Genomic DNA, 14,693 nt, shown 5'->3' on the forward strand with positions numbered 1-14,693 from the left:
TAGGTTAGCTTAAGAATAGGCGGATAGAGTCTTACTGTTACACTAGGGTTAGAGAGAGTCCCTGGGACTATAAATATGTGTCTGTAGATACTTATGAAAGGGATCGTAATTTTTCCACAAGTTGTTACTGCAAGCTTTGGCGCATCGCTACCCCTGTTCTCAGGGGTCTCTACGGGTAAGTGTCACGTCGCCCTGATCGTGTCTTACGATCAGGGCGGTGCTGTTCTTACTCATTCAATTTTAGTGCTTTCTCGTACTGAAGAGTCTTTGATGGCGAGATGCACTAGTTATTGTAGAATCTAGAAATATGCGTCGACGGAGTTGTTAAGTATGCATGTTGCCTGCCGTTTATGTGCATTGCACCACCCCTTGCGCAAGGTTCTCGAGCACGACGACAATGCCCCATTTTGATCTCACTTGGTAGACCTGACCCGTCACGGTTAGTCTTTGGTGTGTCAAAGATCTGTTCAACATCCATACGGCTAGGCCTTGCATGGTGGGTGGATGTTCTGGTGATGTGTTGGGCAGCTGTTGTTGTTTTGGAGTGGGGATTGTCCCGGGAGTTGGCTTAGGCCAGCGTTTAGGCCTCTGTTCTAGACGGCGTTTGGGTGCCTGCCAGTTGCCACGATCATTAGGCCCAACCACGTGTAGGACGTTCTGGCCGTATGGTGAAGCTTTAACCGTAGTGGTTTGGAGCCTGCTCGGTGCGGATAAAACAGGATCTCCAGAGGCCATCGGCTCTTCGCGCCACCAAGGCACGAATCTAATGCGAGCCCGGGGAGAACGATCAAGTCTTTATGGCCGATATGACCTGGAGAGCCGAACACGGCTCGGACTAATATTTACGTGTGTTTGTGCATGCAGGGAACCGACTCGAAGCACCTCGACACCTTCCTAATCAGGTATAGGTCAGGTGGTACGCTAGACGAACCTCAAATCCCACCCGTACGCCAAGGGATCGAAGCCCATGAGCAGTCTCAGGAGCCTCCCGACTTCTCGTGTCACTTGTCGTCTCTCGCCGGTGGGTTTCGGGCGGCGACAAAGTAAAATGGAATAAACAATGGCATCTTGTGGATTTTATGGTCCAAACATTCTTTAGATTATATATGCACATATTCTGTGTCTCCATAAAATTTCATGAATTTCTGACGCTATTTGTGTATTATTAATTTCTTTTTGTAGAAAATCATCAAAATGCAATTAAATTCATAAAATACTATAATTCCGACCAAAATTTGCAAATAAGTTACCAAAACTAATAAACATTATATACGAAGATAACCTCATGTCTCCATATGAAAATGATAAAAGTGAAGTATTGGTTATTGAAAGTCGCCTAGAGGGGGGTGGATAGGCGGAAACTGAAATTTACAACTTTAAATACACTACAAACCGGGGTTAGCGTTAGAATAAAATCCGAGTTCGGGAAAGAGGGGAAAACAAATCAACCAAGAAAATAAAGTGGATGAACACGGTGATTTGTTTTACCGAGGTTCGGTTCTAAAGAACCTAGTCCCCATTGAGGTGGTCACAAAGACCAGATGTCTTTCAACCCTTTCCCTCTCTCAAACGGTCACCTAGACCGAGTGAGCTTTCTTCCTTAATATCAAGGGTCACTTTAACCCCGCAAGGATCACCACACAATTGGTGTCCCTTGCCTCGCTTACAAAGCACTTGAGAGTAAGAAGTGAGAAAGAAAAGAAAGCCAAGCCAAGCAAACAAGAGCAACAAGAAACACAAGTGATCCTCTCACAAGTCCTAGAACACTAGAATTGAATTGGGGACTTTGATCAGATCGGTGGCTTTGATTTGTGTCTTGGAGTGTTGCACTTTGCTCTTGTATTGAATGAGGAGTTGTGAATGCTTGGATGCTTAGAGTGGAGGTGGTTGGGGGTATTTATAGCCCTCAACCACCAATTCAACTGTTGGGAGTGGCTGCTGTCGATGGGCACACCGGACAGTCCGGTGCGCCAGCCACGTCACCCAACCGTTAGGGTTCTGACACAGTCGACCATTGGAGCGCTGACTTCTGGTGGCACCGGATAGTCCGGTGTCACACAGGATAGGCATTGTTCATTGTCCGATGCACCTCTGACCTCTGCTCTGACTTCTGCCGCGAACTGTAGCGCTGTCAGGGGCACTGTGCAGTTGACCGTTGCGCCGAAGAGTCGTCGCTCCGCTGTCACACCGGACAGTCCGGTGGCACACCGGACAGTCCGATGAATTATAGCGGAGCGACGCCTGAGAAACCTGAAGGTGAAGAGTTCAGAGTTGTACGGCCCTGGTGCACCGAACACTGTCCGGTGGCACACCGGACAGTCCGGTGCGCCAGACCAGGTGTAACGCCCTGAATTTGGTGGTAGAATTTTTTCTTCTTTTCTCTCACCAAATTCAGGCGTTACTCTTTCCTTTTTCCCTTTTCTTCTCGCTAAGCCTTGATCTTTTCCAAAGTCGCAGCGGGTTTTGGCTTTAGACCTCGTGTAAAGCAAAACCTTAAAACACTTTATGTTGTTTGATGCATCATGTCGAACCATGCATTCTTTTGATTGCTTAAAAATGTAAGTGCATTCATCCAGGAAAAACGGATTTTGAAAAGGAGAAAACCTTTTTTCTTTTTTTTTCTTCTCTCTCTCCTCCCTTTTTCTCTCTCCCGCGCCGTGGGCCGCCCCGGCCGACCCAGCCGCCCCTGGCCGGCCCAGCCGCCCCCCCCGCGTGCCCCCCTTTGGACCTAGCTGGCCCAGCCGCCCCTCCCTTTTTCCCCAAATCCCTCTCTCTCCCTCCCATTCTCCCTCTCCCCCACCCCAGCCGTCGCCCCTGCCCTAGCCGCCGCCCCTGCTCATCGCCGGTTCGGCCGCCCCTGCTCATCGCCGGTTCGGCCGCCCCGTCCCCGGTGAGGTCCCCCTTCCCCTCTCCTGCCTCTCCCATCTCCCCTCCTCTCCCCCTACCCGGCTCGGCCACCGCCGCTCGGCCGCCCCCGCGCCCCCGGTCCGGCCGCCCGCCCGCCCCGGCTCGGCTGCCGGTTCGGCTGCCGGCTCGGCCGCCGTCTCGGCCGCCGCCTCGGCCGGCCCAGCCCCCCTGCTGGTTCGACCACCCCTGCCCAGCCGCCCCTGCGCGCCCAGCTCGGCCGCCCCCTGCCCTAGCTCGACCGCCCCTCTCGCCAGCTCGGCCGCCCGCCGCCGGCTTGGCCGCCCCTGCCCCTGGCCGGTTCAACCGCCCTGGCTGGTTCAACCGCCCCTTTTTTTATTTTATTTTCTTTCATTATTGTTATTTATTTTATTCTGGGCAAGCTAATCATCGTTCATGTTAATGAAATAGGAAACTTAATTTAGAATTCCGTTACATTAGTCAATTCATATAGTCAATTGTTCATTTCGCTTAAGGTTGATCAACTAGAAAGGGGCTAGGTTTCCGTTAGTGCATATAACTAATTCTTTTGTTAGAACCAATTGGAACTAGAGCGCCTAATTTAACTAATCATTAGTGCATAAGCTTTAACCCCTGCGAGACCTTTCCCCATTTCTTTCTAACCTTAACGAATGCGATATCGAATGTCATACTTTATGCATATTTACTTTATTTGTCCCCTTGTGTGGTGTACTGTTTGTTTCCTAATTTGAATGGATGGATGTATGTATGCTTGCAATCGCATAGAGAACGATCCGGTCGAAGAGCCCGAGGAACTCGCAGGAGAAGCCCCTGAGCAGCAGTCGGTTGGTGGAGGCAAGTGTCCCTTGACCTATCTCTGTCCTATACATTCTTTAATTCACCTCCCGCATTACACGTTTATACTTAAGGATTGACTAGCTTTTGTTATCCATATCCTTGTTTACCTATTTGGGTTGGATTATTATTGTTTAGCTCTATGCTATTGCTCAAGCTCTAATCAATGAACATGATGAGATTATCTATGATACGCTGTTTTCCCTTCTCTTATCATGATGTTGTACTTGTGGCCTTTAAGGGGGCTCGAGCGGTTTCTCGAGTGCCTCTCCGTAAGGACCTGTTCTATGGATGACCGCCCGGGAAAACAGTGCAACCATGAGGGTGGAATGGGGTGCCCTTAGCTGAATAATTAGAGGATCCGGGGTGTAGATCACTTAGCCGTCGTGCCGTCAATGGGGCTCGGTGTATGCGGCTCGCTCTGCCAAGTTTGAGTTCGCCCCTTGGGGAGGAGTGCGGTGCATTTAGGAAACCTAACGGGTGGCTACAGCCCCGGGGAATCTTTGTAAAGGCTACGTAGTGATGCCCTGCTGGGTCACCTTGGTAGTGATCAATGGAGAGTCATGATCTCCGGGCAGAGAGGGAATCACGGCTTGTGGGTAAAGTGCACAACCTCTGCAGAGTGTTTGAAAACTGATATATCAGCCGTGCTCGCGGTTATGAGCGGCCAAGGGAGCTCCAGTGATTAGTGGTACTTGATCAGAGATACTTTGGTACAGGTGGCTATGGGATCGATGGTTTTGGTTATGACTATGGTGCTGGTAAGTGGTATTCTTTCCGTTTGGAAAGGGTACATCGGGCTAATAACTTGGGTTAATGCTAAAACCTGGCTTTGTATTAGTAAATAATAATCTGACCAACTAAAAGCAACTGCTTGACTTATCCCCACATAAAGCTAGTCCACTACAGCCAAACAGGATACTTGCTGAGTATGTTGATGTGTACTCACCCTTGCTCTACACACCAAACCCCCCCATCCCCAGGTTGTCAGCATTGCAACCACTGCTCAGGCGAAGATGAAGCTGTGGAAGGAGACTTCCAGGAGTTCCAAGACTACGACGAGTTCTAGGTGTGGGTTAGCGGCAACCCCCAGTCGGCTGCCTATGAAGGCCGCGATTATCTACGTTTCTTTTCCGCACTTTGATTTATTGTAAGGACTATATGGACGTCTCAGACGTATGATGTAATCGACTATTATTTCCCTTTTTAATACTATTTGAGCACTGTGTGATGATGTCCATGTTATATAACTGTTGTGTACGTGAATAACTGATCCTGGCACGTACATGGTTCGCATTCGGTTTGCCTTCTAAAACCGGGTGTGACATAAGTGGTATCAAAGCCGTGCTGACTGTAGGACCACTAACCTAGAGTAGAATGGTCGTTCTAAGGACTATAGACCTCTTTCCCTGCCTTGACTTTGATATCCCTTCAAAAGTTGGTCATACCGACCAAAACTATGTTCTACTATATATTATACCTTGCTGAAAATCATGTTTTATTCTAATCCTTCATTTATTTATGATTCATTATTTGCTGGTCATATTAATTCTGTCCTCACCCTTTTGCTTGTGATGTCTTTTGTAGATGGCTCGACTTAGACACACTGCACGAAAGTCCGTCATCCCCTTCTTACCCTCCCGCCTTGCTGAGCGTCCGCTTCGCCGTCCCGTGGCCGGACAGTCCAGCCACTTGGAGAGACTGCACCACCGCCTGCATGAGGAGCAGGAACGTCGACGACAGGAGCAGCAGGGCTCTTCTTTCTCGCTCCACCAGGAGATAGAGTCCGTGAGGAGCTGCTTCCCCGTGCTTCCCCTGGAGGCACCCCCTGCACCACCACTGGGCGCCCCAGCTTCCGGAGTAGCTGCTGGAGGAGACCCAGACGACGGAGGTGGCGACGACAACTCGAGCCACGACACCGACTTCTCTGCTAACCATGAGCCGGAAGGATGGGTCGCCCGACCCATCACTCGCGACGCTGCTCGCGGGTGTCACTTCCACGATGCGCTCGACACCCTGCTACGTCGGGCACTTAACCGACATACTTGGTCCATCGAGTATCGCTGTGTGGTCTACCAGCACAATCGCGGGGTCTACCCGGACCGCTGGGAGGCAACCTGCTTGGTGCGCCGCCCGGAGAACAGTCTCCAGGGTGCGGAGGCCTGCTCAGAGCACTATTCTATCTCTGAGCGGGACTCAGCTGAGGCAGCCATGCAAGATGCTGCACGGCGTGCGCTTTCGCACTACTGCTCGGTTTTCGGTGGAGTAGCTGACGGTCTTGACCTGAAGTATTACCCCCGCCGTCCATCTGGCAGCACAGGAGGCGTGATTGTCTCACCTGTCGGTGAGGGCAATCCTAGGTTGAGCAGCACAGTCAACCTAGCCGTCGTGCTAAACACGGAGCTGGACCATGCACTAGACGAGCTGAGTAGGGCTCGTGCTGAGATCGCCCTGCTGCGGGCTGAGCGAGCAGAACGTCGTCACCTGGATGGTGGTTCCCCCGCTCTCGTCGGGACTCAGCACCCGTACCGCTCACCTCGGCGTGGACACCAGTCTTATGACAATCCCGACTGCAAGACCAAGATAACTCTAGAACCATAGCTCGTTAGAGTTGGATCTTGTAATTAATACGAAATACATACATAGAAGATACAGTCTTAGCGTTAGTCTCGGTCTTAGTTAGTCTTAGTTAGACAGGGTAGTTTGCTATATCCTGTGCATTTATGTTTGTCATGATGAACTATGTTTGGTTTGGATCTTTGTAATGACTGTCACCAGAGTGTGGGTATCCCCTGCATTTTGGTTTACCTATTATGTTAATGGAGTTAGTTATATAGTTGGGAAACCTTTTTATTCCACTTTCCTCTTTATCTGAGAAGCTGTGTGGTCTGTGTTGGAGATCAGTGAAGATGCTCATCTGTTCAGTGCTGTTGAAGAATTCTATACTCTTTTCTTATGCTGCAAGATTTGCCAGATTAGTTCTGATGTGTGGTTGCATTCTGCAGATGTCAGAGAACAGGCGCAGAGGAGGAAGGCGTGCTCAGCAGGAGCGAGCCGCTCAACAAGAAGAGGTGCCCCAGCAGCAGCACCTGCCGCCCCCGCCCCCGATGTCCATCGAGCAGATGTTTCTGATGCAGACTCAGGCAGTTCAAGCCATCGGTCAGACTTTGACCGCCATTCAGCAGCAGCAGCAAGCACCACCTCAGCCTCAGATGCCTCAGATGCCCAGAGACAAGCATGCTGAATTCATGAGAGGTCATCCACCAACGTTCGCTCATTCTTCTGACCCCATGGATGCTGAAGACTGGCTGCGCACTGTGGAGCGGGAGTTGCATACCGCTCAGTGCGATGACATGGAGAAGGTCCTGTATGGTCCTCGTCTGTTGAGAGGAGCAGCCCAGTCATGGTGGGAGTCTTACCTCGCCACCCATGCCCACCCTGACGCCATCACCTGGGAAGAGTTCAGAGGAAGCTTCCGTCAGTACCATGTTCCTGCAGGTCTGATGACAGTGAAGAAGCAGGAATTCCTGGCTCTCAAGCAAGGGCCATTGTCTGTCAGTGAGTACCGGGACAGGTTTCTGCAATTATCTCGCTATGCTCCTGAAGATGTCAACACCGACGCCAAGCGACAGTACCGTTTCCTGAGAGGCTTGGTTGACCCTCTGCAGTACCAACTGATGAATCATACCTTCCCGACATTCCAGCACCTGATTGACAGAGCAATCATGACAGAGAGGAAGCGTAAGGAGATGGAGGATCGTAAGCGCAAGATCAGTGGACCCCAGGCTGGAAGCAGCAACCATCCTCGTTTCTCAAGCAATCAACCTCAGCAGTTCAGGCAGAACCAGCGTCCACCTCAGCAGCAGCAGCAATTCCAAAGGCAGTATCCTCAGCACCAGTATCAGAACCGCCAGAGCAATCAGTCAGGAGGTCAGTTTCAGAGGCAGAATCAGCAGGCACCTCGTCTTCCTGCCCCAGCAAATCAGCAGAACAATTAGGCAGCACCAGCTCAGGTTAGAAACAGAGCATGTTTCCACTGTGGAGAGCAAGGCCACTGGGTGATGCAATGTCCGAAGAAGGCGGCCCAGCAGCAGTCAGGCCCCAATGCCCCAGCAAAGCAGAATGTGCCTCAGCCTAGAGCAGGCAACCGCTCTCAGCCGCGTTACAATCATGGAAGGCTGAACCACTTGGAGGCTGAAGCAGTTCAGAAGACCCCCTGCATGATAGTAGGTATGTTCCCAGTCGACTCCCATATTGCAGAAGTGTTATTTGATACTGGAGCAACGCATTCTTTCATTACTGCATCATGGGTAGAAGCACATAATCTTCCAATTACTACCATGTCAACCCCCATTCAAATTGACTCAGCCGGTGGTAGAATTCGAGCCGATAGCATTTGTTTGAATATAAGTGTGGAAATAAGGGGGATAGCGTTTCCCGCCAACCTTATAGTAATGGGTACTCAGGGAATAGATGTCATCCTAGGGATGAATTGGCTAGATAAGTATCAGGCAGTTATCAGTTGTGATAAAAGGACCATCAAGTTGTTGTCCCCACTAGGAGAGGAAGTGGTGACCGAGTTAGTCCCGCCTGAGCCAAAGAAAGGAAGTTGTTATCAGATAGCTGTTGATAGCAGTGAAGCAGACCCAATTGAGAGTATCAGGGTTGTGTCCGAGTTCCCAGATGTGTTTCCAAAGGACTTACCGGGTATGCCACCAGAGCGGAAAGTTGAGTTTGCTATAGAGCTTCTTCCTGGAACTGCCCCTATCTTCAAGAGAGCTTACAGAATATCTGGACCAGAGTTGGTTGAGCTTAAGAAGCAAATTGATGAGCTGTCAGAGAAAGGTTACATCCGGCCAAGCACCTCGCCTTGGGCCGCTCCTGTCTTGTTTGTGGAAAAGAAAGATGGCACCAAAAGGATGTGTATTGATTATCGAGCTTTGAATGAAGTCACGATCAAGAACAAGTACCCTTTGCCCAGAATAGAAGATCTGTTCGACCAGTTGAGAGGAGCCAGTGTGTTCTCCAAGATTGACCTGAGGTCAGGTTATCATCAGCTCAGGATCCGACCTTCGGACATTCCGAAGACGACATTCATTACCAAGTATGGTTTGTACAAGTTCACAGTGATGTCTTTTGGTTTGACCAATGCGCCAGCGTTCTTCATGAACTTAATGAATAGTGTATTCATGGACTATCTCGATAAGTTTGTGGTGGTATTCATCGATGACATTCTGATTTATTCTCAAAGCGAAGAAGAGCATACAGATCATTTGAAGATGGTATTGCAGAGATTGCGAGAGCACCAGTTGTATGCAAAGTTGAGCAAGTGTGAGTTCTGGATCAGTGAAGTCCTATTCTTGGGTCACATAATCAACAAAGAAGGATTGGCTGTGGATCCGAAGAAAGTGGCAGACATTCTGAACTGGAAAGCGCCAACAGATGCTCGAGGAATCAAGAGCTTCATTGGAATGGTCGGATATTATCGGCGATTCATCGAAGGGTTTTCGAAGATTGCGAAACCAATGACAGCGTTGCTAGGCAACAAGGTTGCGTTCAAGTGGACCCAGAAATGTCAAGAGGCCTTCGAAGCGCTGAAAGAAAAGTTGACTACAGCGCCTGTCCTAGTCTTGCCTGATGTGCACAAGCCCTTCTCGGTGTATTGTGATGCTTGTTGCACAAGTTTGGGATGCGTGTTGATGCAAGAGGGAAGAGTTGTGGCTTACTCGTCCCGATAGTTGAAGGTTCATGAGAAGAATTACCCAATCCATGATCTAGAGTTGGCGGCAGTGGTTCACGCACTGAAGACATGGAGGCACTACCTGTATGGACAGAAATGCGATGTTTACACAGACCACAAGAGTCTGAAGTACATATTCACTCAGTCAGAGTTGAATATGAGGCAGCGAAGATGGTTAGAGTTGATCAAAGACTATGAGTTGGAGATTCATTACCATCCAGGCAAAGCAAACATAGTGGCAGATGCTTTGAGCAGAAAGAGTCAAGTCAATCTGATGGTCGCTCGTCCGATGCCTTATGAGTTGTCCAAGGAGTTCGACAGGTTGAGTCTCGGATTTCTAAACAATTCGCGAGGAGTCACAGTTGAGTTGGAACCTACCTTAGAGCGTGAAATCAAAGAAGCGCAAAAGAATGATGAGAAGATCAGTGAGATCCGGCGACTGATTCTAGATGGCAGAGGCAAAGATTTTCGAGAAGATGCAGAGGGTGTGATATGGTTCAAAGACCGCTTATGTGTTCCCAATGTCCAGTTCATTCGGGAGTTGATCCTTAAGGAAGCTCATGAGACAGCCTATTCGATTCACCCCGGCAGTGAGAAGATGTATCAGGATCTGAAGAAGAAATTCTGGTGGTACGGAATGAAGAGGGAAATCGCAGAGCATGTGGCTATGTGCGATAGTTATCGAAGAATTAAGGCAGAACACCAGAGACCAGCTGGATTGTTGCAACCATTGCAGATCCCTCAGTGGAAATGGGACGAAATCGGTATGGATTTCATAGTCGGGTTGCCTCGCACTCGAGCCGGCTACGATTCCATTTGGGTAGTAGTGGACCGCTTGACCAAGTCAGCCCACTTCATACCTGTCAAGACCAACTATAGCAGTGCCGTATTGGCAGAATTGTATATGTCTCGGATCGTTTGTCTTCATGGTGTGCCAAAGAAGATAGTGTCAGACAGAGGAACACAGTTCACCTCTCATTTCTGGCAGCAGTTGCAGGAAGCCTTGGGCACACATCTGAATTTCAGTTCAGCTTATCACCCGTAGACAGATGGCCAGACCGAAAGGACCAATCAAATTCTTGAAGACATGTTGAGAGCCTGTGCGTTGCAAGATCAGTCCGGATGGGACAAGCGATTGCCTTATGCAAAGTTTTCCTATAACAACAGTTACCAGGCCAGTTTGAAGATGTCACCATTTCAGGCGCTCTATGGAAGGAGTTGCAGAACTCCGTTGCAATGGGATCAGCCTGGAGAAAAGAAGGTGTTTGGGCCAGACATTTTGCTTGAAGCTGAAGAAAACATCAAGATGGTCCGAGAGAACCTGAAGATAGCGCAATCAAGACAGCGAAGCTATGCAGACACAAGAAGAAGAGAGCTGAGTTTCGAAGTCGGAGACTTTGTCTATCTGAAAGTGTCACCAATCAGAGGAGTCAAGAGGTTCGGAGTCAAAGGCAAGTTAGCACCCCGCTACATTGGTCCGTATCAGATTCTTGCAAGACGTGGAGAAGTGGCCTATCAGCTCAGTTTGCTAGAGAATTTGTCTGCTGTGCATGATGTCTTTCATGTGTCTCAGTTGAAGAAGTGCTTGCGTGTGCTAGAAGAGCAGTTGCCAGTGGAAGGTCTTGAAGTCCAGGAGGACTTGACCTACGTTGAGAAGCCAGTGCAAATCCTTGAGGTTGTAGACAGAGTCACCCGAAGGAAGACCATCAGAATGTGCAAGGTCAAATGGAATCATCACTCTGAGGAAGAAGCAACCTGGGAGCGTGAAGATGATCTGATGGCTAAATACCCTGAGCTCTTTGCTAGCCAACCGTGAATCTCGAGGGCGAGATTCTTTTAAGGGGGATAGGTTTGTAACGCCCTGAATTTGGTGGTAGAATTTTTTCTTCTTTTCTCTCACCAAATTCAGGTGTTACTCTTTCCTTTTTCCCTTTTCTTCTCGCTAAGCCTTGATCTTTTCCAAAGTCGCAGCGGGTTTTGGCTTTAGACCTCGTGTAAAGCAAAACCTTAAAACACTTTATGTTGTTTGATGCATCATGCCGAACCATGCATTCTTTCGATTGCTTAAAAATGTAAGTGCATTCATCTAGGAAAAACGGATTTTGAAAAGGAGAAAACCTTTTTTTTCTTTTTTTTTCTTCTCTCTCTCCTCCCTTTTTCTCTCTCCCGCGCCGTGGGCCGCCCCGGCCGACCCAGCCGCCCCTGGCCGGCCCAGCTGGCCCAGCCGCCCCTCCCTTTTTCCCCAAATCCCTCTCTCTCCCTCCCATTCTCCCTCTCCCCCACCCCAGCCGCCGCCCCTGCCCTAGCCGCCGCCCCTGCTCATCGCCGGTTCGGTCGCCCCGTCCCCGTCCCCGGTGAGGTCCCCCTTCCCCTCTCCTGCCTCTCCCATCTCCCCTCCTCTCCCTCTACCCGGCTCGGCCACCGCCGCTCGGCCGCCCCCGCGCCCCCGGTCCGGCCGCCCGCCCGCCCCGGCTCGGCCGCCGGTTCGGCTGCCGGCTCGGCCGCCGCCTCGGCCGGCCCAGCCCCCCCGCTGGTTCGACCGCCCCTGCCCAGCCGCCCCTGCGCGCCCAGCTCGGCCGCCCCCTGCCCTAGCTCGACCGCCCCCCCCCCCGCCAGCTCGGCCGCCCGCCGCCGGCTTGGCCGCCCCCGCCCCTGCCCCTGCCCCTGGCCGGTTCAACCGCCCCTTTTTTTATTTTATTTTATTTTCTTTTCTTTCATTATTGTTATTTATTTTATTCTGGGCAAGCTAATCATCGTTCATGTTAATGAAATAGGAAACTTAATTTAGAATTCTGTTACATTAGTCAATTCATATAGTCAATTGTTCATTTCGCTTAAGGTTGATCAACTAGAAAGGGGCTAGGTTTCCGTTAGTGCATATAACTAATTCTTTTGTTAGAACCAATTGGAACTAGAGCGCCTAATTTAACTAATCATTAGTGCATAAGCTTTAACCCCTGCGAGACCTTTCCCCATTTCTTTCTAACCTTAACGAATGCGATATCGAATGTCATACTTTATGCATATTTACTTTATTTGTCCCCTTGTGTGGTGTACTGTTTGTTTCCTAATTTGAATGGAGGGATGTATGTATGCTTGCAATCGCATAGAGAACGATCTGGTCGAAGAGCCCGAGGAACTCGCAGGAGAAGCCCCTGAGCAGCAGTCGGTTGGTGGAGGCAAGTGTCCCTTGACCTATCTCTGTCCTATACATTCTTTAATTCACCTCCCGCATTACACGTTTATACTTAAGGATTGACTAGCTTTTGTTATCCATATCCTTGTTTACCTATTTGGGTTGGATTATTATTGTTTAGCTCTATGCTATTTCTCAAGCTCTAATCAATGAACATGATGAGATTATCTATGATACGCTGTTTTCCCTTCTCTTATCATGATGTTGTACTTGTGGCCTTTAAGGGGGCTCGAGCGGTTTCTCGAGTGCCTCTCCGTAAGGACCTGTTCTATGGATGACCGCCCGGGAAAACAGTGCAACCATGAGGGTGGAATGGGGTGCCCTTAGCTGAATAATTAGAGGATCCGCGGTGTAGATCACTTAGCCGTCGTGCCGTCAATGGGGCTCGGTGTATGCGGCTCGCTCTGCCAAGTTTGAGTTCGCCCCTTGGGGAGGAGTGCGGTGCATTTAGGAAACCTAACGGGTGGCTACAGCCCCGGGGAATCTTTGTAAAGGCTACGTAGTGATGCCCTGCTGGGTCACCTTGGTAGTGATCAATGGAGAGTCATGATCTCCGGGCAGAGAGGGAATCACGGCTTGTGGGTAAAGTGCACAACCTCTGCAGAGTGTTTGAAAACTGATATATCAGCCGTGCTCGCGGTTATGAGCGGCCAAGGGAGCTCCAGTGATTAGTGGTACTTGATCAGAGATACTTTGGTACAGGTGGCTATGGGATCGATGGTTTTGGTTATGACTATGGTGCTGGTAAGTGGTATTCTTTCCGTTTGGAAAGGGTACATCGGGCTAATAACTTGGGTTAATGCTAAAACCTGGCTTTCTATTAGTAAATAATAATCTGACCAACTAAAAGCAACTGCTTGACTTATCCCCACATAAAGCTAGTCCACTACAGCCAAACAGGATACTTGCTGAGTATGTTGATGTGTACTCACCCTTGCTCTACACACCAAACCCCCCCATCCCCAGGTTCTCAGCATTGCAACCACTGCTCAGGCGAAGATGAAGCTGTGGAAGGAGACTTCCAGGAGTTCCAAGACTACGACGAGTTCTAGGTGTGGGTTAGCGGCAACCCCCAGTCGGCTGTCTGTGAAGGCCGCGGTTATCTACGTTTCTTTTCCGCACTTTGATTTATTGTAAGGACTATATGGACGTCTTAGACGTATGATGTAATCGACTATTATTTCCCTTTTTAATACTATTTGAGCACTGTGTGATGATGTCCATGTTATGTAACTGATGTGTACGTGAATAACTGATCCTGGCACGTACATGGTTCGCATTCGGTTTGCCTTCTAAAACCGGGTGTGACACCAGGGCACCCTTCGGTTTCTTTTGCTCCTTTCTTTTTGAACCCTAACTTGATCTTTTTATTGGTTTGTGTTGAACCTTTATGCACCTGTGGAATATATAATCTAGAGCAAACTAGTTAGTTCAATATTTGTGTTGGGCATTCAACCACCAAAATCATTTATAGGAAAAGGTTAAACCCTATTTCTTTTTCAATCTCCCCCTTTTGGTGATTGACGCCAACACAAACCAAAGTAAATATATAAGTGCAGAATTGAACTAGTTTGCATAAGGTAAGTGCATAGGTTGCTTAGAATTAAACCAATTTATAGTTTTACTAGATATGCATGGTTTGCTTTCTTTTATTTAACATATTGGACCACATTTGCACCACTTGTTTTGTTTTTGCAAATTCTTTTGGAAAATCGTTTTTAAAGTCTTTTGTAAATAGTCAAAGGTATATGAATAAGATTGCAAGAAGCATTAAGATTTGAAATTTTCTCCCCTGTTTCAAATGCTTTTCCTTTGACTAAACAAAACTCCCCCTGAATACAATTCTGCTCTTAGTTTTCAAGAGGGTTTTAATATCAATTGGAACTTATACTGGGATGCTTTTGAAAATGTATCAATTGAAAATCAACATACCAAATTGAAATATAAAAACTAAAATTTTCATCATAAGATACCAATTGAAAAGACAAACATAAATCATCATTTCGAAAAATTTTGAAGTTTGGTGGTGCGGTCCTT

Source organism: Zea mays, chromosome 4 (genome assembly GCF_902167145.1).
Source record: "Zea mays cultivar B73 chromosome 4, Zm-B73-REFERENCE-NAM-5.0, whole genome shotgun sequence".
Classification (NCBI taxonomy): Eukaryota; Viridiplantae; Streptophyta; class Magnoliopsida; order Poales; family Poaceae; genus Zea; species Zea mays.